Genomic DNA, 8246 nt, shown 5'->3' with positions numbered 1-8246 from the left:
GGGGGGACTGGAGGAGGGACAGATTGCCGTATGGTAGGTGGCACGCTGGACACATGCCTGGGAAACTGCCTGGCTTGGTGGTAAGATGTGGACTGGGGTGGGGGTGGGGCGGGTGCAGGGGGAGACGGAGCGAGGGGCTGAGGACAAAGGCAAGGGAGTTACGGGTCCGGGGACCAGCCGGGGACAGGGACGCAGACCCAAGTTCGTGTGTCTGTCCCTGAATAACAGCTGCCTGCTTCCTTACAAAGCCTCACCCCACCTCCTGTGTCCTCAGGGGAGGCCTCACAAAAATGTCATTCATTCATTCCACAAATCCAGGGCACTGGCTCTGCGGTAAGACATGGCGGGAAAGGAAGTGGTGTTTGTAGCTGTAGGTAGGCGGGGTGGAGTAGGGGGACACGGACACGGGGACAGTCCTTTCCCCCCAGCCCCTCCCAGTTCCCCTTTGCAGTCGCTCCAGGGTTAAAACCATAAACACATATGGGGAGGGACCTGACCGCGAGGCACGGGCCTCCCATAGCGGTAACAGCAGTGACATCAGTGAGTCTTCTGCTGTGCAGGGCACACCCTCTCCAGCCTATTATTGGAGCCTTTCCACCGAAACTGGAATCAAGGCCCAGAGAGGGCAATCACCAGCTCTGGGTCACACAGCGGGCAGAGAACACAGTCTCAGCGTGCAGTCCGTCTTTCTCCCTCCCTTGGCTAGTGGCTTTGCCTCTGTGTCCTGGCTTCCTTTTGTGCAGCACGGGGATGATCACGTAGTGCTCAGCGTACAGGGTTGGGCTGCGGGCTAACCCCTTCCCCCTGCAAGGCAGTTTAGGGCAGGGCCTGCCTGGAGTAAATACGGCAAGAAATGCTACTGTTACTGCCGTCCTGGTGTCGCTGCTCTTGCCGTCCTGGTGTCGCTGCTCTTGTTGTCTGTGGCTTGAAATGGGGGCTGGCAAAAAGCAACACTTTGCTCCATTGTTTCCCCATTTCTTTTTTCCCCCCAGCCACCATGATTCGAATCGCATTACAGACGAACGAGGGAAGTCTGGGAAAGTTAAAAATGGGTCACGATAAGGGCTTCCTTTTGGGGTGATCAGAATGTTCTGGAACTGGATAATGCTGATGGTTGCACAACACTGAAAGTGTACTAAATGTCTCTGAATTGTACGCATTAAAATGGTTAACATGGTACATTTATGTTATGGGCATTTTACCACAATTAAAAAAAAACGTACTATTAAAAGAAATTGAGGGTGTTTTTACTTTTACGGCAGTCTTGGCAGAGTGATCTATTGGTTGACTTTAATAATCAAAAAGTTTGACTTGTAGGAAAACCAAACAGGGTGGCAAGGAAGGTCAGTCAGGTGGAGTCTGGCCTTTGTCACCAAACCGAGCCCAGCCTCAGTGGGACCCCGCCCAAATGGCCCCTGGAGGGCGGTGGAGAAAGGAAGGGGTGGGGGGTAGAGGGATTGCACAGGGGCATTCTGGGTTGGAGCCAAGGGAAAGGGGGCCTGCCTGTCCAGGCAAGACCCCCAGGGGGCGCCCGGCTCCTCTCTCTGTGCTGCCTCGGAAAAGCGGGTCAGTTCTATGGGGCCTCTTAGGGCTCCTTCAGAGGCAGCACAAGGCTAGGTGGTTGAACCCACAGCATCCAAGCCTGATGGGGGTGCTATTACCATTCCCATTTTTCAGATTTGGATCAAGGGGAAGGGAGGATTAAGTACTGAAGATGGCTTTCTTTTTTTTAATGTGTGTTTTGAGGTGGGGGAGGGGCAGAGAGAGAGCGAGAGAATCCCAAGCAGGCTCCAAGCAGTCAGCACAGAGTCCAAGGTGGGGCTCCATCCCACCCGCGGTGAGATCATGATCTGAGAGGAAATCAAGAGTCCCAGGCTTAACCGACTGAGCCACCCAGGCGCCCCAAGGGGCTGGCTTTCCATCTCCAGGCCTAACTTCTCAAGAATCTGCCCCCCGCCCCCGCATCCTGCTGTTTAATCTCAGACCCCACCAGTTCATCTTCCAGGTCAGGGGGGTTTTCTTTCTTTCTTTCTTTTAATTTTTTATGTTTATTTATTTATTTAAACATTTTAAAAAACATTTATTTATTTTTGGGAGACAGACAGATCATGAGCAGGGGAGGGGCAGAGAGAGAGGGACACAAAGAATTGGAAGCAGGCTCCAGGCTCTGAACTGTCAGCACAGAGCCTGACGTGGGGCTCGAACCTATGAACTGTGAGATCATGACCTGGGCCGAAGTTGGACGTTCAACCGACTGAGCCACCCAGGCGCCCCTATGTTTATTTATTTTTGAGACAGAGAGGGAGCGAGACAGAGCGTGAGCAGGGGAGGGGCAGAGAGAGAGGGAGACACAGAATCGGAAGCAGGCTCCAGGGTCTGAGTTGTCAACACAGAGCCTGACACGGGGCTTGAACCCACGAACTGCGAGATCATGACCTGAGCCGAAGTCTGCTGCTTAACCGACCGAGACTCCCCCAGGCGCCCCGAAACCCTGTGTAGGTCAGGGGTTTTTGAGCATTCCTTGGCCCATCTACCAGCAGCCCTTCCGGGATGATTTGGAAACTGGTCTCTTAGCTGATGTCCTGACCCCTGGCTGCCTGTGTGTCCTCTTCCAGAGTCCCGTCCCAGCGGTCATTCCCCTGCTTGCCAAGCTCCAAGGGCTCCCTCTGGTGGAGGCCCAGGGACAGCTCCCTCCCTCTCTTCTCCGTCACAGCAGATGACCAAGGTTTCCCCAAGGGCCCGCCCATGACCTATCTGGCCTCCACCTCTTTGTTTATTGAGCTCACCCTTCCTGGAACAGTGTCCCCCTCCTCCAATCCTCAAAAGTACTGTGGCCCCTCGGGCCCTGCTTAAAATCTTCCTTCTCCCTTTTTAAAACTTTTATTTTTAAGTAATCCCTACGCCCAAAGTGGGGTTTGAACTCACAACCCCGAGATCGAGTTGCATGTTCCACCAACTGAGCCAGCCAGGCGCCCCTAGTCCTTCCAGAAGATTCAGTCACTCCTGTCTCAGGCACTCTTGGTGCGTTTTGGCCTCCATGATGGTGCTCCCAGCAGCCTGCCCCGACGCAGACATTTGCTCGTTCGTTTAGGAAGGTTCTTTTGAGACTGGGATGCTAGGGACACAGCAGTGACAGAGACAGCCCCGGCCCTGCTCTCCTGGGGCTCATAGTCCAGAGTGGGTGGGGCTGAGAGATGGGAAGTGGGGTGCTGTCCAAGGGGACGTCAGGGAGGGCTTCTTGGAGGAGGGGGTGGAGGATTGTGAGAAAGGGAGCCCGGGAAAGAGGAATGTTTCTGTTGTGCTCAAGGTGCTGTCTCTGGCCTCAGCCCCTTGCTCATGTTGACTCAACAGATTATTTGGAATTTGCTCCGGGGGGGCCCCAAGGCTGCTTTTTGCCTCCCAGGGATCTAGCAGTGACTGACCCCGTCTTGGCCCCGGATCACTCACTTCCCAGTTGGATGACAGCTTAATCATCGCAGAACTAAGTATTTATTACAAGAAGCACAAAAGCTGCAAAGTCGCAAGTTGGGCTATGAGCCGAGAACGCAGGCCAGGCATCTGCGAGCGCATAGCCCAGGGGCCCGGCTGGCGAGGAGTGGGCGTCGGGACGCGAAGGAGACTCTGTTCATTTATAACTTCACTTTAGTCATTTTGGGCTTCCTCGCACGGGACCTGGCCCGCAGATGGGACTCGCGTGTGCACGAGATCGCGCGCGTGCGCGCGCACACACAAACACGGGCTGGTCGCCCCCAGCGGCCGCGGGGCTCTCTACAATCATTCCTCCATCTGCTGGTCACAGTGGGAATGACACCTAGGAGCGGTCCTGGGGGTCACTACTCACCGGGAAGTGAGGGGGCCCTGGGTGGGCGTTTCCCGTGCGGTCCCACGGCTAGTCACCTCCTAAGGACAGGGCTGAGCTGGCCTGGCAGACCTGTGAGCCTGAGCCGGAAATGATTCCGGTTCCAAGCATCTCTCTGGTCGGGGCTGGGATCAGCTCCCTCAGAGCCTGCCCTTGTCCATTAGACGCTGAGTGCCATCTGTGTGTCTTTGATTAATAAAGTATGGGAAGGCGAAGTCATGATTATTTAATAGCACAGCCTTTCTGGGAGTAAAAGTCTTTCAAAACATAGGGCCCAAGGGGGAAAAGCAATGACAGGCGGTAGAGCAGGGCAGGCCGCCAGAGGCAGCGGTTAAACGCTTGGGTGTTTGGGAATCTGAATGATCTGGGGTTTGGAGACGCAGTTCCGCCACGTCCGAGAAGTGAGGTGCCGGAGTCTCTACCCGCCTGGGCCCTCTGGATTTCGGTAAGTATTTCAGGCCTAGGTGCCCGGCACAGGGCATGCGCACCCTTGACGGGAGCGGGGGCCTTGTTCCGACTCAATCTGGCCAGTGTGCCGATTAAATGACATGTCTAGAAAATGGTTGTCAGAGCCCTCTGAAGCGGGTGCTTTTCTTTTTATTTTAAATATATATATTTTAATGTTTATTTTTGAGAGAGAGAGAAGACAGAGAGAGCATGAGCAGGGGAGGGGCACAGGGAGAGGGAGAGAGAGAAGTGGGACTCACTTGAAGCGGGGCTCGAACTCACAAACCGCGAGACCACGACCTGAGCCAAAGTCAGATGCTTAATTGACTCAGCCACCCTGGTGCCCCAATTTTTTTCTTTTTTATTTATTCTCTATTTTTAAATACTGGTTTTATTTTTTTTTGAGAAAGAGGGCGCAGTTGAGTGGGGGGCAGAGAGAAGAGAGGGAGAGAGAGAGAGAAGTGGGATTCACTTGAAGCAGGACTTGAACTCATGAACCGTGAGACCACGACCTGAGCCAAAGTCAGATGCTTAACAGACTGAGCCACCCCGGTGCCCTGAAGGGGATGTTTTTATACTCTCCCTCTTGCAGGGTCAATATTATTTCCCAATTTGCAGAATGGTAAACTGAGGCCCACAGGTAGGAGGTGGCACCGCTTGGCCTTGAGGTGGGGTGAGCCCACAGACTCACTGAAGCGAGTGTCCACACCGGACTCGGAGCCCAGTTCCGTGGGTCACCAAAACTTGTCTTTCCTTCAACGCGAGACCAGAATTTTCCACAGGTGTCCTGGCAGCTGAGAGGGCAGCCCCAGTCTCAGGCCACCCCACGGCCACCCCAGGGCCTGCCTGAAGTCAGTTTTATTTATTTATTTTTATTTTTATTTTTTTAATGTTTTTTTTTTTAACGTTTTACAGTCTTTAATTAAGCACATAAAACTGTACTATTTAATGTATTTCTCCATGAACTTTTTGTGAAATTCGGATCGCAGTGTATCATTTACAAATCTTTTGTCTTTCTTCTGATCATCTACACCTTTTGCACAGTTCTTGAAAACGACATCATCATCACACCTTCTTTTAACCTTGAAGTTGGCCTGAGGCTGGGATGGGCCAGTGAGATTTAGGAGAGGGTTTCCACTCAAAATGTTTTCCGTACGTATTCGTTCTTCTTCAGCTTTTTGTTCTTGTTCCTTCCTAGCCTGCTCTTCTGCTCCTTCTTTTTTGATTTTCTCTAGTTCTGCAAGAAGAGCGGCAGTGTCGTCACTCTCCTCTTCGAAGTCTTCGTCTTCATCTTCCTCATCTGTTAGAGGATCATCTGCGTCAAGGTTGGCGGCAGGAATCTGGTCTAACCGAGGTTTCTTTGACACTGACGAGGAGGTTGTATGTTCTCGTGTTGGACGATCTCTGTTTTTTTCTCTTGCAGCAGCTCGCTCGCTCTCCTCCAGCTCTCTCCTGAAGTCACAGTTGCGAACCTCTTCAGGGGCATCCTGAGTGGTTTGTCTTTATTTTATCTTTGTATGAGAAGCTAGGTCTCCACGTGAATACTGCTTTGAGAGCTGGCTCAAATCACCTTCTCCTTTTCCTCTCCCACCTCTTGCGGGTTCAAAAGTTGGCCTAGCTGCTGTAGTCATCTTTTATGCTCCCAGAAACCTTTGCGCCCTTTAATGTTATTTTTGAGAGAGAGAGACAACATGAGCAGGGGAGGAGCAGAGAGAGAAAAAGACACAGAATCCAAAGCAGGCTCTAGGCTCTGAGCGGTCAGCACATAGCCTGACGCGGGGCTTGAACCCACGGACTGCGAGATCATGACCTGAGCTGAAGTTGGACGCTCAACCGACTGAGCCCCCCAGGCGCCCCTGAAGTCAGTTTTAAAACGACCATTGAAATGAGTGAAGGTGGGCAGCTGAGGGCATGGACCCCTCGAGGTCAGGTCTGGTTCAGTTTCCAGCTGTGCCACTTTGGAGGTTTGCCTCAGTAACCTTGGGGGTAGTCTCTTCAATTCTCTGGGTCTCAGTTGCCTAGTCTGCACAATGGGCATTAACGGCATTTGGCCCAAACGGGCTGGCTGCAGGGTTCTGGGCACAGAGGCCTGTGGGGCAGAGCAGCTGCGGCTCGCTTAGCCCGGGCCTCCCTCCCCTGGGCTCCCGTGGGCCTCGGTCAGCTCCAGGGGCACCTGCTACGGCGCTCCTGGGTTACAGCTGGGGTCATCTGCCTGAGGTACGCATCTGCGGTGCTGGGCTCCGGTGACTGGGCCACACCAGGAAGGCCCAGCTCTGGCCTCAAGCCTCCGCCCCCAGGAAGGCCCCCAGAGGTTGGGACCTGCTGCAGGATTCTCCACCCTCCCCAAGGCTGGGGACGGGAGAGTGCAAGCAGGTTTTCTTAATTCCCCTGAATTCGGTCCTGTCCCTCCTGCCCGGTGGAGGAGGCGGGGTGTGCGTGGGTCAGAAATTAGACCGCGTCCGCTGACCCTTCCCTCCCTGCACTCCTGGGAACCAACAGGGAGCAGGTGAGCTCTGCGGTTGGGGGCGGGGCTCATGTATTCTGGGAGGATTGCCCCACGCCTCCCCTGCGGAAGCACCCCTGCCCCAGCCCTCGCCTCTTCACAGCCCTGCGCTCGCTAAGCATTCTGGGATTTGCAAATGTTTGGGGCTTGTTTCGAGTCTCCCTGTCCTGTACCCTCCGTGCCCTCGCGGGGAGTTAAGAGCTGTGAGCTCAGGACCACGTGGTATGTAGGCTGCCTGACTGCCATGGACTCTTCTGGGGAATGTCACCCCTTCCCCAGATCGCCCCGAGAACCCCCCAGCCGGGTGTCACCCCCGGGTCTGGCTCATTGCTGCTCCCTTGGATGGTCTCTCTCCCAGCGTGAGTGCCCATCCTTCGGGTGTCCGCCCCTGCGGACACGGGGGTCGGTGCACCCCCGGCAGCTACGGCGAGGGCGCAAAGCAGAGCCGACCGCCCCCCACCACCCGACTGTGACATCTGGCTGGGCCCAGAACTCTGGCTCAGAGGTCCCCCTCTGGGCCGCCAGTGACGAGGACAAGGCTCTTGCGTGAGTGTGGAGTGGGGCAGGGAACGCGCCCAGAAACAGAGGCGAGAGGGGAAGAGCTGAGTCAGGTAGTCACTGTATTTTATTGGAAAACATTGATATATATTTTTCTTCACAGCTTGAACTGAACACAATATTGCCCGGTTTAAAAAAAAATAAACAAACCAAAACCTAAACCAAAACACTCCGAAAAACGTCCACAGCCTCACGCCTACCTGCCCTTCACCCTCAGCTCTTGGCTGGGTCTCCCGCTACGCCCCGTCCCTCCCCTCCCCTCCCCCAGAGGCTGAGGGTGGATGAGGAGATTCTCAAAGCTGGGCAGGTCCCAGGAAAAGCCACTTGAATGACCTGGGAGGGGGTGGGGATGGGGGGCAAGATGAAATGAACCAGAAAAAAGGAAAAAGAATCCAGACGACCGAACTGCCACATTGACTCACTTGTCCCAGAGGCGAGAACCAGAAGCAAGGTCACGGATCATGCTCTCCGCTGGGGGCGGTGGGGGCAGGGGGCAGGGAGGCGGGGCGGGCAGGGCAGGGAGGGCGCAGGGACCGCACAGATGTGAAGGAGCCACCAAGCAGCTCGGAGAAGCGGGAGGGGCCGGTGGGGCGGTCCTCCAGGCCAGGACAACACGGTTTTATTGCAGGTGACAGCCTCTTGAGAGCGCGGCGGGGCTCACCCCTCCCTCCCCCGCCTCAGCTAGCCCGGCAAGGTTTCTGACGGGGTCAGTGTTCGGGGGCATAAAGGAAAAAAAAGAACAAACCCGAAGGAGAGCCTGTACATCACAAAGCAACATCGCCACACGGGTCCCGGCGAGGGGACCTCGGTGCGGGTGGGTGGGTGCGTGGTGGCGGAGCGGCGTGGGACGTTAGCACCAGGTTACACGACAGCCGGAGA

At 55.0% G+C, this 8246-nt stretch overlaps 1 pseudogene; it reads right to left on the bottom strand.

The window, feature by feature from the left end:
* Positions 1–5228: 5228 nt before the first annotated feature.
* On the bottom strand, positions 5229–5971 carry LOC115280709 (annotated as a pseudogene).
* Positions 5972–8246: the final 2275 nt, after the last annotated feature.

This window comes from Suricata suricatta, chromosome 16 (genome assembly GCF_006229205.1).
Source record: "Suricata suricatta isolate VVHF042 chromosome 16, meerkat_22Aug2017_6uvM2_HiC, whole genome shotgun sequence".
Lineage (NCBI taxonomy): Eukaryota > Metazoa > Chordata > Mammalia > Carnivora > Herpestidae > Suricata > Suricata suricatta.
Note: the sequence above shows the minus strand (reverse complement) of the source record. Positions and strands in the feature narration are given on the sequence as shown.